This window comes from Ovis canadensis, chromosome 9, assembly GCF_042477335.2.
Source record: "Ovis canadensis isolate MfBH-ARS-UI-01 breed Bighorn chromosome 9, ARS-UI_OviCan_v2, whole genome shotgun sequence".
Lineage (NCBI taxonomy): Eukaryota > Metazoa > Chordata > Mammalia > Artiodactyla > Bovidae > Ovis > Ovis canadensis.
This window is the reverse complement of record NC_091253.1, coordinates 45,365,461-45,385,701: the sequence shown is the minus strand read 5'-3', so window position 1 is coordinate 45,385,701 and position 20,241 is coordinate 45,365,461. Positions and strand designations below refer to the sequence as shown.

Genomic DNA, 20,241 nt, shown 5'->3' with positions numbered 1-20,241 from the left:
TACAGTCATACATGATGGCCTGCCTCAGAGGGCTCTGGGTCCTGCCTGACCATAAGCTAAAGTGCCTTTGTTCGGCTCAGAGACAGAGAATCTGACTCTGCCCACCTGTGAACAGATTAACACACCTCTTCCAAAGGCTGGCCATTTCCTTGGAGATGTTTTGCAAGCCTGAAGATCCTTTCACTTTACTTCCCCACTGCCTCTCCCTTTCTTACTGCCTTTTGACTTTGTAGCTCCTCATTGCTTCTTTCCCTCTGACTCTACAAAACAACACAACTTCCAGACCCCACAAGGTAGTTATTTTGAAGCGCTAGGCTGTCATCTTCTCGGGCAGCTGGCTCCCCAGATAAAGTCATTTTCCTTGCCTCAACACTGTGTCTCAGATTTATTGACCTATTTTGCAGCCAGCAGAGCAAGGTTCAGTTCAGTTCAGTTCAGTTCAGTCACTCAGTCGTGTCCAGCTCTTTGCAATCACATGGACTGCAGCACACCAGGCCTCCCTGGCCATCAGCAACTCCCGGAGTTTACTCAAATGCATGTCCATTGAGTCAGTGATACTATCTAACCATTTCATCTTCTGTCATCCCCTTATCCTCCTGCCTTTAATCTTTCCCAGCATCAGGGTCTTTTCCAATGAGTCAGTGGCCAAAGTATAGGTGTTTTAGCTTCAGCATCAGTCCTTCCAATGAATATTCAGGACTGACTTCCTCCAGGATGGATTGGTTGAATCTCCTTGCTGTCCAAACAGAGGAGGCCATGAGAATCATGCAAACCCTACAGTGAGTCTAGAGCCTACCACTAGCTGTTCATGTGCCCCATGGTGAACTTACCTAGCTTGTCGGCTGTGAAATACAGAGAAAGACAAGCATCTCATAGGCTGGGCAACAGCAGATGAGGAGCGTATGTAAAGCGCCAAGCCAAGTCCTTTTTAAATGGAAGACATTTCATGAGGGTTGGTCTCACTCTCTTTCACCTTCCTTGCCAGACAGAAGACCTGGTATCCAGAATAAAAGCTGAAGACCCAGGGGTACTAAACTCAAGGTAGACATACAGCTGGAACTGCTATAAAATAAGCAACTGCCTTTCTTCCCATGAATGCCCCTTCAGGACGCTCCCCTGACATTCTCAACTACCTGCACCTTCCCACTACTGACACCAGCTTCTGACCTAACATAGCGGGTATACAACTTCAGGCTAAATGGGTAGGGGGCTTGGGGAGGTGTGGACTGGGAGTTTGGGATTAGCAGATGCAAACTAATATATATAGTATAGATATACAACAAAGACCTACTCTACAGCACAGAGAACCACACTGGATATCTCATGATAAACAATAATGGTTTGAATGTGAAAAGAATATGTGTAACTGAATCAGTTTGTGTAACTGAATCTGTACAGCAGAAATGAGCACAACATCGTAAATCAACCATGTTTCAGCAAAATACATAAAAATAAAAAGCTTCAAGCTAAACTGAAATGTCAGTTTCGTGGCAAAAGAAGTTTTGGTTGCCAAAGGCTGTTGTCCAGCTCCTTCTTTGGTCCTGCTTCCTACGTTGGTGAGATCAGAATATTGCAACTACTCTTCTAAACTCCCTTCAAAATGTGCCTCCTGCAGCAGCCCAGGTTCTGAGCCTGACTCTGACTTCAGAGCTGTGATTGGCTTACTTGGGACCCCCTCAATCCCCGGGCTCTTTGCTTCTCCAGCCTCTCTTTCACTCAATATGCCCAACTCAGTATGTCACAGGGGCTCTCCTGGTGGCTCAGAGGTAAAGAATCTGCCTGCCAATGCAGGAGACATGAGTTCAATTCCTGGCTGGGGAAGATCCCCTGGAGAAAGGAATGGCAACCCACTCCAGTGTTCTTGACTGGGAAATCCCTTGGACAGAGGAGCCTGATGGGTTACAGTCCCTGGGATGCCAAAAGAGTCAGACAACTGGGCAACTAATCAACAACAGCAACCGTATGTCATGACCCATCTCAATCTTCTGCAACACGCCATCCTGAAAGCACCATCTACTGTGCAAACCTTGTTTCTGTAAAATTGCTTCTTTAATCCTTACAGGACAGAGTATTCTTCTGCCTTTGGATCAGCTTTCTGTTCCCAGAAATAACCAAAATGGAAAGATGTTCCATCATTTGCAATTAAAGTCATAGGATAAAAGCCACAAGCTAGCCAGTTGATGGTATTAACTTCCTTATCAAAGGTGGATGAGCTCTTCTGTAAATGTAATTCAAAAATAGACACAGACATAAGGCAACAGGAGGGGACAGCTTTGCTTCGTAGGAGGAGAAATTTGTAAGACAGGATTTAAAATGAACTAAACTTGGTGTATGAAATGGCACTTTTGTTGTAATTTTAAGCTTTGTAAGTAGAATCTATAAATATATCTGAGGGGCAAAAAAATGCCAAGAAGGCTAAAAGAAAAAATATACATACATTAGAAAATACAAAAAAGAAAGAGACCTCTCCACAGACTCACAGAAACTAGAAAGGGAAAATTCTCTAGTCTCCGTGTTCTTTTTGCAGCAAGTAGAACTCATTCATGAATGTTTGATGGTCTCATTTTCAATGATCCAAGAGTCTTGACTCCAGGCCCTTTGCTTGTAAAACCATTCTGTTATCTAATGTACCTTCACAAGCTGACAAGCCTTCCAGCCCCTTGTCTGTGTGTGCTCAGTCATGTCCAACCCAGGGACTGTAACCCACCAGGCTCCTCTACCCATGGAATTCTCCGAGGAAGAAGACTAGAGTGGGTTGCCGTTCTCTTCTCCAGGGGATCTTCCTGAGCCAGGGATTGAACCTGGATCTCCCACATTGCCGGCAGATTTTTTACTATCTGAGCCACCAGGGAAGCCTGAACCTCATCAAAACCAGGATAGGCATTCTCTAAAGATCACTGGGCTGGTACGGAATGTGAGTCCTGACTTCTGTGTTCCGACTTCTGTGTTTCCAACGTTACCAACCATCCCAGAGGCTTAAGAAGGTCTAAGTTAGGGGCTCCCCTTGTGGTCCAGTGGTTGAGAATATGCCTGTCAATGCAGGGGATGCAGGTTCAATCCCTGGTCTGGAAAGATTTCACATGTGGCAGAGCAACTAAGCCCATGCGCCGCAACTACTGAACCATAATTAGAAAGTCCATGGGCTGCAGTGAAAGATCCTGCACGATGCAACTAAGACCTGAAACAAAAAAGAAGGCCTAAGTTGTATTAGTAACTGTGCAAAGAGTTCATTGAAAGACACAATCAACACTATCAGCTAGCAGTAGCTAACACATGCCAGACATCACACCAGGGGCTTTGTACACTTCAACTCTGACCTTAAAACAACCCTGGGGAAACAGCCTCCTCTAGGGTCCAACAGCGAGTTCAGGGCAGGTTGGAGCCACTATCTCAGTCAAGTCCATCTGGCTGGGACCCTGGCTTTTCTCACCGCACTGTGTGATCACTACAGCACTGGTCAGCACCTGGTCTGGTCCAAACAGCAGGTGTCTCTGGAACCAGGCAGAATGTGAGGTTAGGAGGCAACAGAGCTCCACGCTCCCCGGGAGATGCGCTGCTCTGGGGATTCAAGAGGGCAGTCTTGCAGACCGATTTTGAAGACATTGGTCCCTGGCATTAACTCACAGGAATGAGGAACCCAGACACAGTCTCAGTGGACACCGGGGTATGAAGTTGGGGATAGAGAGCCCAGCTGCCCTAACTGGGGAGTAAGCAGGATGAGGAAGCAGTGTACTTGATACTCAGCAACCCCATGCAGCCTGCCGACCCTTCCACTGTGGCTTCAGGGACCCTGGGGCCCTCCAGGGCTTTGAATCAGGAACCAAACATGGGTCCTGACTATGGACTGGGGTTTTAAAGAACCTGGTCCAGAACTTCTCCCTGACCCGGGCACTGTGTGCCTGCATGCCAACTCGTTTTAATTGTGTTCAATTCTGTGCAACCCTATAGACTGTAGCGCACCAGGCTCTTCTGTCCATGGGATTCTCCAGGAAAAGATAGTGGAGTGCACTGCCATTTCCTCTTCCAGGGATCTTCCTGACCCAGGGATCAAACCTGCGTCTCTTGCATTGGCAGACGGCTTCTTTACCACTAGCGCCATCTGGGAAGCCCTATGAGGAATGTTAGCACTCTTTCCTACAGTTGAATCAATAATCCTAAATGCCCCAGACTTAACAAGGTGGGAGGTGGAATCCCCCGACACCCAACCCACTGTTAACCACAGGGCAGGTGCCAGCCTGGGAGGAGGGCGAGTCCTTGATTCCCCCTGGATCTCTAGCCTGCAGATTTCAGCCTACATTTAAGCTTCTGGAATCTTTGTGAGTGAGATGTGCTGACTAGATTCATCGGCAGCTTGCATCATGCCCCCCTCATTTGGAAACGTCAATAACCATCAAAGGAATCTGCCTGGAACTACTGATTCACAGCTGCATGTCTACCGAGATAACACAGGGTGGAAATCTGGACACTTTGGGCCCAGATTCCAGCCTCTCAGACAAAGCTACGCTGATTACATCAAGAGTTCCTGAAACAACACACCAGGCAGCTTTTCTAAGATGCAACAGATTCTGAGTTGAAACTCACATGGACTTACAACCCAACCATTGAGAGGAAGCACTGAGACAGAATTGGAAGGTTAATTAAGAATCTGCTTATTTGAGGAAATCATTGTCTTTCCCTCTCTTTTCAAGGGACAATAAGTCTATTTCTAAGAAGGGCATGTGGCAGAGCTGGAATCCCACTCACCCAGAGGCTGTTTTCCCAGCAAAATATGGACACTCACACCAGCTCACATGGTGCACACAATAATTCAATGAAGTAGCTTGCCTACAACCCCGTGTCGTATGCTTAACAAACCAGAGTCCTTCCTTTGATTAAGAGGACACAAGAACTCGCAGCTCACTTTGTGAAGCTGTAATAGGGGGTGTTTTTACTTGAAGAGTACAGCAGTATCTTGGGATGCTGGTTAGAAATTCTAAAATACTTCGCTTCTAAAGTTGGAGGTCAAAAGAAATGGAATACAGAATTGCTTTGGTACAGTTCCCACTAATCAGTGGCTGCTAAGATGCTTTAGGAAATTAGTTGATTACTTGGAGCCAATCCTCTCTATAATTAGAAAATTCTGCCGTCTTCTCCTTTCCGGAAATGTCTAAGAAGCTTCTCATCGATGGAATTTATCCAAGTCTGAGGTCATCCAGGCCAGTGGGGGACACTGACTAAACGCCCTGGACACACCTGACACTGACCTGGACTCACCTGCACTTGATCCACCGCCGCTGCACACCTTCCAGCTGTGGGACCTGGTTAATTACACAATGTGGGGAGGTCGTTGCGGTATATGTCTTACAGTACTGTTTTAAGATTAAATGAGATAAAGCAGCTTGCGTGCTCAGTCACATCCAACTCTTTGGGACCCTATAGACTGTAGCCCCCCGGGCTCCTCTGTCCATGGGATTCTCCATGCAAGAATACTGGAGTGGGTTACCATGCCTTCCTCCAGGGGATCTTCCCAACCCAGGGATCGAACCCAGGTCTCTGCAGTTGCTGCATTGTTGGTGGATTCTTTAACACTAGTGCCACCTGGGAAACCCTAGGTCACAATACCTACTAAGAAATCCTGTTAGCCAAAATTATTATTAATAAGCAACTTACAACATTTGTGACTGCTTGGTAACATATGAACCAAGTAAGAAGGGAATGTGAATTTAATAACACTTCTTTCTCACCATTGCATAAGCAAAAAAAAAAAAAAAAGTATTTTTTCATATAAAACAATCACACAGGCTATAAATTTTGAGTGCTGATTCATTATTTCTAGCATTTATATTTTAGTCAATACAATGACAAAATTTTCCCCCTTGCGTGGAAATCACAAGTAAATAAATGATAGACAATTTTTATACCAAAAATAAGCAGTATTTTCCCATCCTCTCAGATAGCTTTCTCTTATTTAAAAAAGTTTTCATTTCATACTTAAAATTATAGAGGAGTAAATAGAACTACTAGAAGTAGCAGCATTGCAAATAAATCTAAAACATATTCTGATCAGTTGAATCAAGTCGAGTTTTCAGAAATCTCTGTCCCATTTAACCTGGAACCATTGATAATACTGTCCACACCTTCAATTGCCTCACGACCACATCCCTACTGGCCCATGATGCCCCAAGTCTTATCAAGGAAACAAAGCTTGTGAATTTCCAGACCCAAAGTGGAAAGAGATTAACTCTGGCCCTGGAATAAATAACTTCCCTATGTTTTCACTTCCAGACTCCTAACATTTTTCCCTGCAGTTTTGGATATGACCAGAAGTGTCACACATCCCTCACAAAGATGAGCAATTACACTCTGATCCCAAGTAAAAATGGGAGCCTGTAGGATCTTGTCATTGTCACCGATGTGGCATCATTTTTTTAACATAGCTGACAATGCCTTTTGTGGTATCGAATATACCTTTGAAGAATGTCTTTAAAGCATGAGAAGAGGTTCAGCGTCAATTTGTTGTTCCTGCTGTTTAGTCACCGAGTCATGTCTGACTCTTTCGTGACCTCATGGACAGTAGCCCACCAGGCTCCTCTGTCCATGGGATTTCCCAGCCAAGAATATTGGAGTGGCTTGCCATTTCTTTCTCCAGGAGATCTTCCTATCCCAGGGATCAAAACTGCGTCTCTTGCATTAGCAAGCTGATTATTTACCACTGAGTTACCGAAGAAGCCCTGGTGTCAATTAGGTTGCCACTTAATCATGTAAGAGAGGCAGGAACGTACTTCCGTGGCTGCTAATGAAGTTGTCAGGACAGTGGCTGTTGCAGGTTGATCACTAGCATTGATCAGTGGTAAGAGCTGACATTCAATCATTCATTTTCCCCTTAGGACACGCACACAGCACATAAGCTGAGAACTTCCTAATGCAGCAAACAGCAATTGAAAAACTGAGGTATTCCTTCTGTGTGTTCATACCCTCAGGTGAGAAAGAACTCCCCTCCCTCTAGTTAATCACAGTGCTATGGAAACAGACATTTTCTGTGCTTCCAATTGTCAAGTGCACTTCACTTTCCAGACCCATCATCAGCTTTTCTCCATCACCATGGTTTTGGTACACTGTGTTCTGTGTGTTAAGGTGTTATAGTCATGTCTGACTCTTTTGTAACCCCATGGACTGTAGCCCACCAAGCTCTTCTGTCCATGGGATTCTCCAGGCAAGAATACCGGAGTGGGTTGCCATGCCCTCCTCCAGGGGATCTTCCCAATCGAGGGATCACACCTGGTCTCTTATGTCTCCTGCATTGGCAGGCAGGTTCTTTACCACTAGCACCACCTGGGAAACCCCTTTGGTACTTTAGGGAACAACTAACTCAGGACCCCTAATTCCAAGTCATCATAAGACACCATCCAGTGGAATAGAGTCCTGGAATGGTGGAACTGATCCTGCGGAATCCAGGAGCCAGGGTCGGGCATCCCTGGCTTCACTTCATCTAAGAGTGGAGGTGCATTGGCTTAGGACAAAGCCCATGATGAGACAGCTCTATATATAAGAAGGGCTTCCCTGTGGCTCAGCTGGTAAAGAATCTGCCTACAATGCAGGAGACCTGGGTTCGATCCCTGAGTTGGGAAGCTCCCCTGGAGAAGGGAAAGGCTACCTACTCCAGTATTCTTGCCTGGAGAATTCCATGGACTGTATAATCCATGGGTTTGCAAAAAGCTGGACACGACTGAGTGACTTTCACTTCATATAAGAAAGTTCTTACTGATACTGAGTCAAACTGCTACTCAAGATGCTCACTTTTTTCCAAAAAGTCTGTGCTTGACAGCAACAGGAACTTACGTGTGAATTGTGGAAACATCCCCAGAGGTGGCCCTTGATGAGGAACCCCTTGACAGGGTAGATGTTGCTTCAAACTCTCAGCAGGAGGGCAGGCACTAAACATAAAGGAGGCCCCAAAATAGACAACCAGGCCCCAAACCTGAGGCTGGGGATCAAGGGCAAATTTCTACTCTTTGGCTGAGCAATCCCAGACTGCAGAATCATGGGAAACAGTAAGTTGCTGCTATTTTAGGCCAGTTAGTGTTGGAGCAGTTATGTAGCAGTAAATATCTGAAACATGGACATACACTCAAAGTTTCAACAAAATGTCACAGACTAAGTGAAGCCCATTCCCAGGCTTCTCAGAGTTGTGCACCCAAGTCTGAAATCCCTGGATGGCAACGCTCCCAGGCCCCAGTCTATGAGCTCAGGGCTGCATCTTTTATGACTTGCCCACACCTCAAAGTTTGCAGGATCCTATTTCCCCAAATAGTGATCAACCCTGGGCCCTCAGCAGTGAACATACTGAGTCCTAACGACTGGACTACTAGGGAATTCCCAAAAGGTTTCAATTTTTATGCCTCTTGCTTATCATTCCCCCTGCTTGGAAAGCCATCTCCCATCAGAATTTCTTCTTACCAGACCCCTAACCATCCTTCAGTTCAGAAAGATACCCTGGAGAAGGGAATGGCAACCCACTCCGGTATTCTTGCCAGGAGAATCCCATGGACAGAGGAGCCTGGTGGGCTAAAGTCCATAGGGTCGAAAAGAGTTGGACACGACTAAGCGACTAACACACGCACTGGACTTCCCTGGTGGTCCAGTGGTTAAGAATCCACTTGCCAATGCAGGGGACACAGATTTGATCCCTGGTCCAGGAAGATCCCACACACTGTAGAGCAACTAAGCCCATACCACACAAGTACCAAGCCCACACGCCCTAGAGCCTGTGTTCCACAACAAGAGAAGTCACTGCAATGAGAAATCCATGCACTGCAACAAAGAGTAACCCCTGACCACCATAACTAGAGAAAGCCCGTACCCAGCAATGAAGACCTGGCACAGTCAAAAATGAATGAATAAATAAAATTTTTAGTAAAAATAAATGCAAATCTAAGCATTCTTCAATTTGAAGGAAAAGCTACTGTATTGAGAGTTTGACTCTCTAGCTTCATATAAAATTCATCTTCCCCTCAAACCTTAAACTAGAACTCAATCCATTAATCAATCCTCTTTCTCCTGAGTTAGTTACTTTCAGCCTCAACTTTAAGTGAGACGAAACACTGACCTGCCTCTCTTCATGATAACAACGGTCACATCCTTAACCCTGATTCCCTACCACTGACCCGGCATAGCTAGTGGACGGTTACGTCTTTTTTCTGTTTGCTTTGGAAAGACCAAATGGAAAGCAGAGTCTACGCCTCACTCAAGCTGCTCTGCCTCATTCTTCTTGGAAAAAGAAGGTGATGACTGATTTATCTAAATACGGTTAAGACATCTGGTCTATTGTGTATGCTCCCAACCATCAAGGGTCAGGGTTTTATGACAAAATAAAGAAAAAAGGTTAAGATGCATTGAGCATTGTAAGAGGCAGTACAATAGAAGGAGAGGGCATCTTAAATCTCTATTTATAGTAATGATGCTATTATTAGCAGGACTTTTTTTATGCCAAGATTATCAAGACACCCTGAAGGCTCCGTAATACAAGTAAAAACTCAGATCTGGCTGTTGATCATGTTATCAGATACTTACAGAAATAACTCTTTGGAAAAACTGGTCACCATGAGGATAAAATGACACATTCAACCCCTGAGAATTCTGGCACCACAGACCCAGCAGAGAGTGACCCCTAGGATGGGTGAGGGGGCAGTGACCCTAGAAAAGGGCATGTGTCCTTTGTGCTGGGCTGTCCCATGCAAGGAGCAGATACTGAGCACATTAAAACAGACGAAGGCAGGGACCAGTCCCTTCCCTCTGTGCTGAGGTCAGAACCACCTCGTGTCCACCGCTGATAATGGACAGGAAAGCGCTTGCTTGATCCCTTCCTATACTCTATTGTTGTTGATGTTCAGTCACTCAGTCGTGTCCAGCTCTTTGTGACCCCATTGACTGCAGCACGCCAGGCTCCCCTGTCCTTCACTATCTCCTAGAGTTGGCTCAAACTCATGTCTATTGAATCAGTGATGCCATCCAACTATCTCATCCTCTGCCACCCCCTTTTCCTCCTGCCCTCAATCTTTCCCAATATCAGGGTCTTTTCCAATGAGTTAGCTCTTCACATCAGGTGGTCAAAGTATTGGAGCTTCAGCTTCAGCATCAGTCCCTCCAATGAATATTTTGGGTTGATTTCCTTTAGGATTGACTGGTTGGATCTCCTTGCAGTCCAAGGGACTCGCAAGAGTCTTCTCCAACACCACAGTTCAAAAGCATCAAGCCACAGTTCCAATTCCTCACAGAACGTTTCTGCTTTCCACTCTAAAAGAACCACATCTTACAAAGAAGTTTCCAGTCAGAGGGGTCCTTAAAGCAGGAACTTTCCAGATGACTCACTGATGTCCAGACAATGAAGTTACTTGCCAGGGGCCTCACAGCGAAGATGTAGCAAAACTTGCATTGCTTCTGATTGCAAAGGTTGGGTGACTTTCATCAAATCATGGGCAAGGTCACTTTCTCTAAATAAGTGCTTCTTGATCCATGAGACTAAAGGGAGCTCTGTGGCTGCCCTTCTTGGTAAATATGCAGCCAAGAGGTCTAATGTCTGTTGAGAGAACCATGTGAAGACAATTTTCCAAACAAGCTCCATTATCCAAGCAAACCAGCCTCCTAGTTTATAACCCAAGTTTTCCTAACTTATGATTCTTTCTCACAAAAGACACCAAATTAAGGCTAAACCCAGGAAAATAACGCAAGCACCCCAGATTCTAAAAATGGTGTGTAAGGAGGATCTCCCTTCAGCAGAGAGAACAGTAAGTGATGATCTTAGCCGTCCTTGTGGACTGATGGGTGTCCTCACAAGCACTAGTACCTGTGGAGGGTCCCTTCTGTAAAAGCTGAGTCTTTGCACATGATCAAGTTAAAACAAGGTGCTAGGGTGGGTCCTAACCCAGTTATGACTGGTGACCTTATAAGAGGGAAATTTGGACAGTACTGGGCCCTCATAGAGAACACCACATGGAGATGAAGGCAGAGATCAGGAGATGTGTCTGCAAGCCAAAGACTGCCCATAAATCCCAGAAGCTGGGAGAGGGGCAAGGAACAGACCCTCCCCTCATGGCCTGGCTGGGAACCAGAGCCACGGACACTCTGATCTTGGCCTTCTAGGCCCAGAACTAAGAGACAATAGTTTGTCCAAACCATCTAGCTTATGGTACTTTGTTTGGCAGATTCAGCAAACTGGTACCATTACCCCATCTGACAAACAATGACTGAACTGATTGATTTCACTGGCCCTTCTGTCCTAACCATCTCCCCTCCCCCACTGCCCCAGTTCCATGGAGGTGTGTAGGACTGTACAGGGGCCCTGAGTCCATGCCTGGCCCTGGATCCTGTCTGCTGTCATGGGAGGGGACACCAGACATGGTATACAGCCAAGAATAGTTAAGACATGGTCCCTAGGGCCGGAATTCACGCCTCCCAGGCAAGGTGAGCTCTAAGCGAGTGAAGACAAGCATGGTGCAAGCTGCAGAGACACCGAGGCTGCCCTGAAGAAACTGGGCTGCTCTGTGGGCCAGGGGAGATTTGGGAGGGACAGGAGTAAGGGGGAGGTGTCAACATCCCAGCAAAGCAGGTAGGGGAGGGTCAGGTCATGTCCAGCAGGACCAGCTCAAAGGGAGTCCAGGGGTGGGGCCAGCCTACGGGGCAGAGAGGAAGACAGGGCTCCGGTGACAAAGCCTGTCAGGGCCACTCGGGCTGAAGAGGCAGTGTCAGTAGCAGCGGTGAGTCACTTCCAAACCTCAGTTATATTTGGATCTCTGTTGGGCCTCATGGTATCCTTTCTGTTTCATATTTAAACATGGAGTCTAGCAGGCCAAGAGCAGGAATGGTGACTGAGCAGAGGATTTCATCCGGACCACAAGCCAGCTTTCCTTGTCAACATGTTCAGCCATTAGGCTCCTGCGAGAAGGCATGCTCTTTGTGTTTACTTCTTTGTTCCAAAACAGCTAAGAACAGTTTGACATATACTGTCAACTATACAAAAGGATGGAGAAGGCCATAGCAACCCATTCCAGTATTCTCACCTGGAGAATCCCACAGACAGAGGAGCCTGGCAGGCTACAGTCCAGGGGGGTCGCAAAGAGTAGGACACGAGGGAAGTGACTTAGCAGAAACATACCAAAGGGAAGAGACACTGGCCGTTTAATGCTGATTAAACTGGTTTCTGGAAAAGGAAGACCATGCTCTGCAAGGATTAATACTGTGACACCAGCTGCACTCTTCCTGCCCTCAAGACAAGCTAGGAATAAAGGCTATAAGCTGCTGGATTTTCCACATCACTTTTAAGATTTTTGTTCTGCTGTTTGCATTATTAATTACCATTAACAACTATTGAGTACTTAGTACGTGCCAAGCATTGAGCAGAGCTCCCCACATTCTTTTTCTTCTTTTTAAAATGTATTTATTTGGCTGCATCGTGTCTTAGTTGCAGCACTCAGGACCTTTACTTTCGGTTTGTGAAAGATTCGTTGTGGCATGTGGGATCCAGTTCCCTGACCAGAGATGGAACCCAGATCTCCTGCGTTGGCATCATGGAGTCTTAGTCACTGGACCACCAGGGAAGTCCCCCCTTTCTTTCTTAATACTCCAGTCCATGAAAGAACAGGCTTTTATCAATATTACCTCCATTTTAAAGAGGTGGAAACTGAGGCCTCACAATGTTAACCAACTGATCTTCAGTTGCACAGAAACTAAGTGGTGGAGCCACTTAAAAGTCAGCATTTTTTTAATTCATGAGGAAACTGGAGTCCAGCCTAGATTTCATCCCATGTGTGGGTGTGCGGAGAAAACTGGAGCAATTAATTCTCAGGCCACCTCGTCTATTGTCAGGGCACTGGGTTTCCAGCTGATGGAACTTGACAGCAATAGTTTCACACTTTCAGGCTCACACCCAGCTTCCTGAAGGGCAGACAGCCCCAGGGCTATCCTGTCCTTGACCACAGAGGTCAGATCAGCCGTGATGTGTGCAGGGCCAGCATTGTCTCTCCCAAGTCCTGGGTGTATAACACTATGAGGTTTAGGAGCTGCCCAGTTTCTCAGGAGAGAAGATCAACCCACAAACGATCTTGTGTGCACCAGTTCTGGCCAATGCGTCCAGCTGCCTGCAACAAGTATTTTCTGAGATGTATAGCAGGGATTGCTAGCTGTATGTCAAAATCCATTCTTCCCTCCTTTTTAATAAAAGGATTCTGACTTTTTTTATAAGTCAAGTACACTTTTCAGTGTCTGTCAAGGCCATCTACTACCAGGTCTAACCAGAGTTGGAAGCAGTAGTGTAGTATGGTTCTTTCAGGAAGACTCCTAAATAGGGAGGGATTCCCTTTTTGTTTTCTTTCTTTCTCTTTTCTGTCCTGGAATTTGATTCAACAGTTGGCGCTCCAGCAGCCATCTTGGACTACAAGATAGAAAAGATAGAAGAATCTTCTGTCTCACACTGTAGACCCCACCAAACCAGACCTGCACTGTGGATTCATATTTTTTTAACAAAAAACATATATGTCTATTTTTCATGTTTCAGTTATACTCTGTAAGAATTATCCAACAGAAGCATTACTGTGTACCAGGCTTTGAGCCTGAAACAAATTCCCGCCATTTCCCCCACCCCTAAGACACACATTCAGACAGTATAATAAATAGTTTGAGTGTCTGGACAACGCTTGACCTAGTGCAGCAATCACAAATACATCACACCAACCACAAACATTACCCATAAAGATTTTACAGAAACGCTTCCGAGGACCCTGAAATTTTGTGAAACATTCTCAAATCCATGACTTTATAATAGATTCTTCTTCTACACTGAGTGATTTTTTTTTCCCCCTGAATCTATAAAGTGAAGTCATTTTGCTTCCCGTTTCTTGCTGCGTTCAGAGACCATAACACTGAAAACAATTACCTTGAACCAATAGGAACATTTTTTTCTTCTCCATCCCACCTGTTAAAAAGTAACAGTCTAGAATGTGTGTGCTTACATTTCTACTCTACTTTTCCTCAGGAAGCCTCCTGATAATAAGTGAAATGCCCATGACTTTAATAAGCTCTGAATTAAGCTGTAGAAACAATTCTCTTTGTAGTTTCCTGAAAGGTATTTGGATTTGAGACTGTAAAAAAAAAAAAAAAGAATTGCTCAGATACTGATGCCCATGTCAAATTGGCCCTTTTACCAGAATATAATGGAAGTTTTCTATTCATGTTGCCAAGTGTAGGCTTCCCTCTGTATGTCTAAAGACCTTAACTGATGAATAACAATAGTACATCCTGTGACTACAGAGAAGTTTGACAAAATATGTCAAATAGGCACTTAAATGTAAGGAGACAGAATAATTGCCTATATTGAAGAGTTTTCCTCTGAGATTTGTCTTTGGAGAAGCAAAAGTCAGGTTGCCTTTTGCACTACAAGGTTTTAAGTGTTCAGATCAACTGTAAGAAAACCAGGGAACGCCCAGGCCAAAGGAAGGGCTCAGAACTGCATCTAGGATTTTCAAGGGGACCAGTCAGCTCTGTCCCTGCTCCACCCACCCTGGGGTGGAACCAGGCAAGCCTCCGAGCCCACTCTGCCAGGCACCCCCAAGGCCCCCAGGCCCAAGAGCCCTTCCCTCTGTTAGCTCCATCCATGTCAGCACTTTCCTGGTCGTATCAGATTGCTTTGTGGCTTGTAGCAGTTGCTGACCTGAGCCCCCTGTAAATAACTCATCAGTATTTAATCTCTTATCTTTTCCCTTTCACTCTGGAATCAGGGGGTGAGAACCCGGGGTCTGGGGAGGGGGGAGGGGTGCTGAGCTCAATAGTGATCCTTTCCACAGCTCAGCCACCACCAGCCACAGCTCTCCTGGGCCAGCCTAGGTAACAAAGCCACAGCTCCGACAGGAAGACAGTATGAATACCAACTGAACAAAGACAGCTCTTAGGAAGGAAGGAATGGCAGTCACCAAGACGAGATGCTCCAAGTGGGAGGTTAGGATTGACATACACACATACGCAACACTGTGTATAGAACAGACAACTAGTACAGACCTACAGGATAGCACAGTGTGTGTGTGTTTGTGTGTGTGTGTGTGTGTGTGTGTGTATGAGCTAAGTCATGTCCGACTCTTTGCAATTCAGTGGACTGTAGCCCACCAGGCTCCTCTGTTCATGGGATTCTCCAGGCAAGAACACTGGAGTGGGTTGCCCTTTACTGCTCTGTGGAATCTTTCTGACCCAGGGATTGTAGCTGCATCTCCGGCATTGCCAGGCAGATTCTTTACCACTGAGTCACTGGGAAGCCCCCATGTTAGAGTCCTAGGGCCCTGTCATTACAGGCCTAGTGATGTCACTAATTGGACACCACCATTTCTGGAGGCCTGGGGGGTGCTGGGCACCTGACCCCAGAGGGTTGCAATGGAAAAGGTTTCGTGGAGGCCATGTGACACCATGGCCATGGCTGACTCCAGCCAGGCCCCCTTTCCTTCACACGCCCTCCTGAGGTCAGGTCCGCTCTTCTCCTTGCTGTACCAGAAAGGAGACTGCAGCTCTGAGAGCTTCAGCCACTTGCCCAGCCCGAACTAGGGAGTCATGGGTCCGGGGTCTCAGCCCCAGGCCAGGCCAGGCTCCAGACCTGACACCCGACTCCTCTACTGGGAAACAGGCCAGGTGCTTGGCACCCCCAGGCCTCCCAGAACAGTGGCAGCCGTTTGAGGGTGGTCATCAGACCCTGTAATGACCAAATGAGAGAAATCCTCCCAGTAAAAAAAAGTCTACATTCAGAAAGCGGCCTCCAGAGGTGAAGACCACGGGTGTACATCTGTGAACAGAGCACAGTGTGCTCCCCATGCTCTTGGCCCCAACAGTCCTGGCATCAGGAACACAGGCCAGGATGGAAGCCTCAGGCCTTACCAGTGGAAGATGGGGACAGGAAGGTTCTAGAGACAGTCATCACTTCATAGGAACAGTTAGAGCCACCAGGTGTGACATCAGCATAACCTGAGGAAGCTCCTCCTGGGTGAGCTCATGTACATTTCTGAAGAGACAGCCAAAACTGCTGCTCAAGGTCAGTCCTTTCCAGTTACTTCCACTCTTTAGACAAATATAGGGGCCTTGGGGTGTCAAAAAATATAATAGTAGTTAACATGTATAAGGCATTTAAAATATGCTGGGCTCTTAAGGAGAAACATCCTATGACATTCTTTATCTGTGGAATCTAAAAAGAAATGATACAAACAAACTAACCTACAAAACAGAAAGAGACTCACAGACTTAAGAGAATGAACTTACTGTTGCCAGGGGAAAGGGATAGTTAGGGAGTTTGGGATGGACATGTACACACTGCTATATTTAAAATGGATAAACATCAAAGACCTACTGTGTAGCACAGGGAACTCTGCTCAATGTTACGTGGCAGCCTGGATGCAATGGGGGTTGGGAGGAAAATGGATACATGTGTATGTATGGCTGAGTCCCTTCAGGATTCACCTGAAATTATCACAATATTGTTAATCAGCTATGCATGCACGCATGCCTGCTTAGTCACTCAGTCGTGTCCAACTCTGCGATCCCATGGGCCATAATCTGCCAGGCTCCTCTGGCCATGGGATTCTCCAGGCAAGAATACTGGAGCAGGTTGCCATTTCCTACTCCTTAATTGCCATTTCCTGTAGTATAATCAGCTATACTCCAATACAAAATAAAAAGTTTAAAGACTGGGGGGAAAATGTGTTGGGCTCTTAAATATCAAACAAGCCTACAAGAGTGGTCGTTTTTCTGCATCACACAGCTGGAAATGGAGATGAAAGAGGGAAAAGACAGACTCCGACCCGGGGGTTCTCAAAGGTCGACCCCAACAAGCAAGGCTGTCTCGGGATCCAGCTCCCCAGGATGACTGGGGGGAGCGGGGCATGGTGTTGGGAGGGAGCAGGATGCCCTGGTGCGCGTCCTTCTCGGCCTGTTCCCACCTCCCATCTCCTTAGGAAGCCCCCCCCCGGCAGCCTGAGCCAACCCAAGCACTGACCCTTCTGTTTTGGGCTTAAAGGGAAGCCAGTTAGGTTTTCCTCTTCCTTTCTTGGCATTTGATTTCCTTCCTTATCAGAGTGGTGAGACCAAGGGGCTGATAACAGGATGTAGACATAAGGGAAACAGTCCACAGTCACGGCTGGGACACCTTTAGTGTTGTAGGGTTAGGTTTGGAGCTGCAGGGGTCTCCAAAAAAGGGGGTGTCCATCTGGCCTGCCTGTTGACCAGAGCCTGTATCACCATCTGGGGCAAAATCTGTAGAAATAGGAAGTGTTTGCCTAGCTGTGTGTTCTTTGCACAGAACTCCCCCAGGGACCTTCAAGAACCTTTCACAACCTGCTTTTCTCTTCTATGTTAAAGCGGATGCCATTTTAGCACCTGCCATGAAAATGCTTTTCTGATCAATTAATATTGAAGTCTTAGATGACAATTCTTAATGTATAATGACACTCCACCAGCCCTAATTACTTAAGATCTTTCTTTTAGTTCAGAGACTGGCTTTTATATCATAGACCAATGTTATAATTTCAACATTCAAAGATGCCTTCTCTGAAATGTCACATAGCTTCAGATATGAATAACACAACTGTTTAATAAAAAGCAACTGTCAATCAGTCTTCATTTTCTTCATGGCTCTAAAAATGCTACACCTATATTCCCTAGTTTCATAGATGAACATGATTAAGACAAGAAGTTTGAGACTCAGTTTCAAACCATTTGAGTAATAGAAAAGCTGCTAATATTTTAGAAAGCTTCATTTTAAATTACTTATTACTATTAGGATCACACATTTCTCGAAGTAACTTAGGGGCAAGAAATACTAGAGTGGATTGCCATTCCCTTCTCCAGGGGTTCTTCCTGATGCAGAGATGGAACTCGGGTCTCCTGCATTGCAGGCAGATTCTTTACCATCTGAGCTACCAAGGAAGCCCCCCTACTCCTCCACAGCCAATCCCATATGCCTCCTGTAGCTTGTTGTTCAGTCACCCAATCGTATCTGTCTCTTTGAGGCTCCAAGGACAGTAGCCCATCAGGTTTCTTCATCCTCCACTAGTACTTTATCAGAATAAGTGATATTTATGTTAATGTCCCAGAAATGCCATAAAAATTTGAAATATCTTCTCAAAGGAAAAATTAGTTTCATTTATATTTGAGTGTGTTTTCATTGAGTATAGTTATGACAACACCATGGCATTAATTAGTATATAATAAGGATATATAAATAATGGGATTCACCTGCCATGCATAGAAAGCAATTTCCTCATAGAATGTTCTAGCAATTATATTTACTGATCTTTTTTTTTCTGTTTGATAATTGCTAAAATTACTTTGTGATTAAGTAAGTTAACCTGGAGTAAGATAATTCAATGGCCAGAGTCTATACATTTTGTCAGTTAACCACCTGAAAAGTCACAGTGTATGTTTTAAAAGCTGACTTCGATGTTCCCTTTCTACATGGCTTGACCGTTTAAGTCATGTTCCCCAAACTTGTCTAGCAATTCCTGGTGCTGAGGAGCCCTTTCACCCTGGTAATGCCCAGGTCTTTGCTGTGTTTAGAAGTTTCTAAGGGTGCTGTCTGGCTTCTGTGTTATGTTGCTATTAGACTAGTTTAAGAGCTTAACTAAAGTAAATGTTAGCAGACACTGAACACCCATTTCTATGACACTGATCCATCAAGAAACCTGAACAGTCACTCCAAGTTGCACTGTAAATATATAAATTCTACTTGGCCAAAAGGAAGAAAGACATTCATGCTATATTCTTATGAAAGTATTATGCCATTAATTTCAAGCATGCCAAAGGAAATAATGGAGAAGAAAATGGCTCTGGTATTCCTACCCACAGACAGAGGAGCCTGGCGGGCTACAGTCCATGGGGTCTCAAAGAGTTGGAAATGACTGAGCAACTAAAGAAGAAAAAAAAAAACAAAGAGATTGAGGATTTATTACCAAGTTTAGTAGTAGGAGCTTCTGTTCAGTTCGGTGGGGCCAGCCTGACAGAACCCTCTCCTGAGGATCCCTGGCCCCCAGGCTAACAGGGTGCCAACAGTTTCCTGTTCCCTGCCTGGCGCCCCCCCTCCACCCACAATCAGCTGTGGTTGTTCAGCCTCCAAAGCCTGTGTCACACCTCCTGAGGCTGCAGAGCGGCCCGTTCCCGATGCTGGAGAGATGGGGGCGGAGTCTGAGTGTCCACAGGGAGGTTCCCAAGTTAGCTCACCTGAAGTTACTGAATGCCACTACCCAGCAACGACACAAAATGTCCCCTGGGCCACATGGGGCTCCCCAACTGAATGATGTAGACTTATCAGACCCAAAGAAACAAGATCTCAGTTCATGAACTGGGTGCTCACAACGTACTGTACATGGTGCCCACACAGCCCTACCGGTGTTGTCCCCATCAACAGATGTGTAAACAGGAGGAGGGGGAGGAATAAGCTGCCCAGGGGAAGGGCTAGAGCAGGCATCCTGGAGCATGCTGTGATGTGTGGGATTGGTCTTAACTCCTATGCACGGCCCACAAGTTCTTGAACTAGAAAAGAGTTGTCCAAACAACCTCTGAAAGCTAAACCTCCTTAGAAATATCTGCCAAGATGCCCTACAAGAAAAATAAGTTCCCTCACCTTCCCCATAGCAACCAGGACTAAAAACAATTGCGCTCCAGCCTTTCCTGCTTTCTCTACCATCGTTGGCATAGTTTCCAAAACCACTGAGTGATCTTCAATGTTTCAGTAAAAGTTTAAGATGTCCTCCCTTTTAAAGACCTAATTATAAAGTTTAACATTTTAATTACCTATTCTTGTTTTTAAAAAGGGTAAGGAGGAAAAAAAAAAAGCATATATTTTACCTGTAATTTCCAAGACAAATTCCTCAGTTGCTTCCAGAATGTCTTACCAGAAGGGCTGGAGTCAGGAAGCGTCAGAGCCCAGGACCTGGCAACCTGGGGAACCCATGGATCCAGACACTGCTTGGGAGTGAACTGGGCTTCTGTCTGTGCTGGCCAGAGGGAACGGCAATGTTTGTGTTTTCACCTGGATTACCTGTAGCAACAGTAAGCACTGCAGGTAACTCCAGACCACAGGCTGGCAAGAACAGAGCTAGTCTCAGATTCACAACTACTAGTGAGTGTCAGTGAGTGCACTCCTCTCATTCCATACAGAAATGCCCAGACTAGATCACCAAAAGCTGCTTTTTCCCTGCCATCCCAGTTACCTATAATACCCAACCAAATCATCTACTTTAAATA

At 45.7% G+C, this 20,241-nt stretch overlaps 1 protein-coding gene across 2 annotated transcripts in view; it reads right to left on the bottom strand.

The window, feature by feature from the left end:
• Nucleotides 1-19,984, bottom strand: part of RP1 (RP1 axonemal microtubule associated) — a 140,435-nt gene extending 120,451 nt beyond the window's left edge. For both annotated transcript variants that reach the window (XM_069600019.1, XM_069600020.1), the window contains exon 1: nucleotides 19,843-19,984. The gene's annotated coding sequence lies outside the window, so the exon portion shown is untranslated. The remainder of the gene's footprint in view (nucleotides 1-19,842) is intronic.
• Nucleotides 19,985-20,241: the final 257 nt, after the last annotated feature.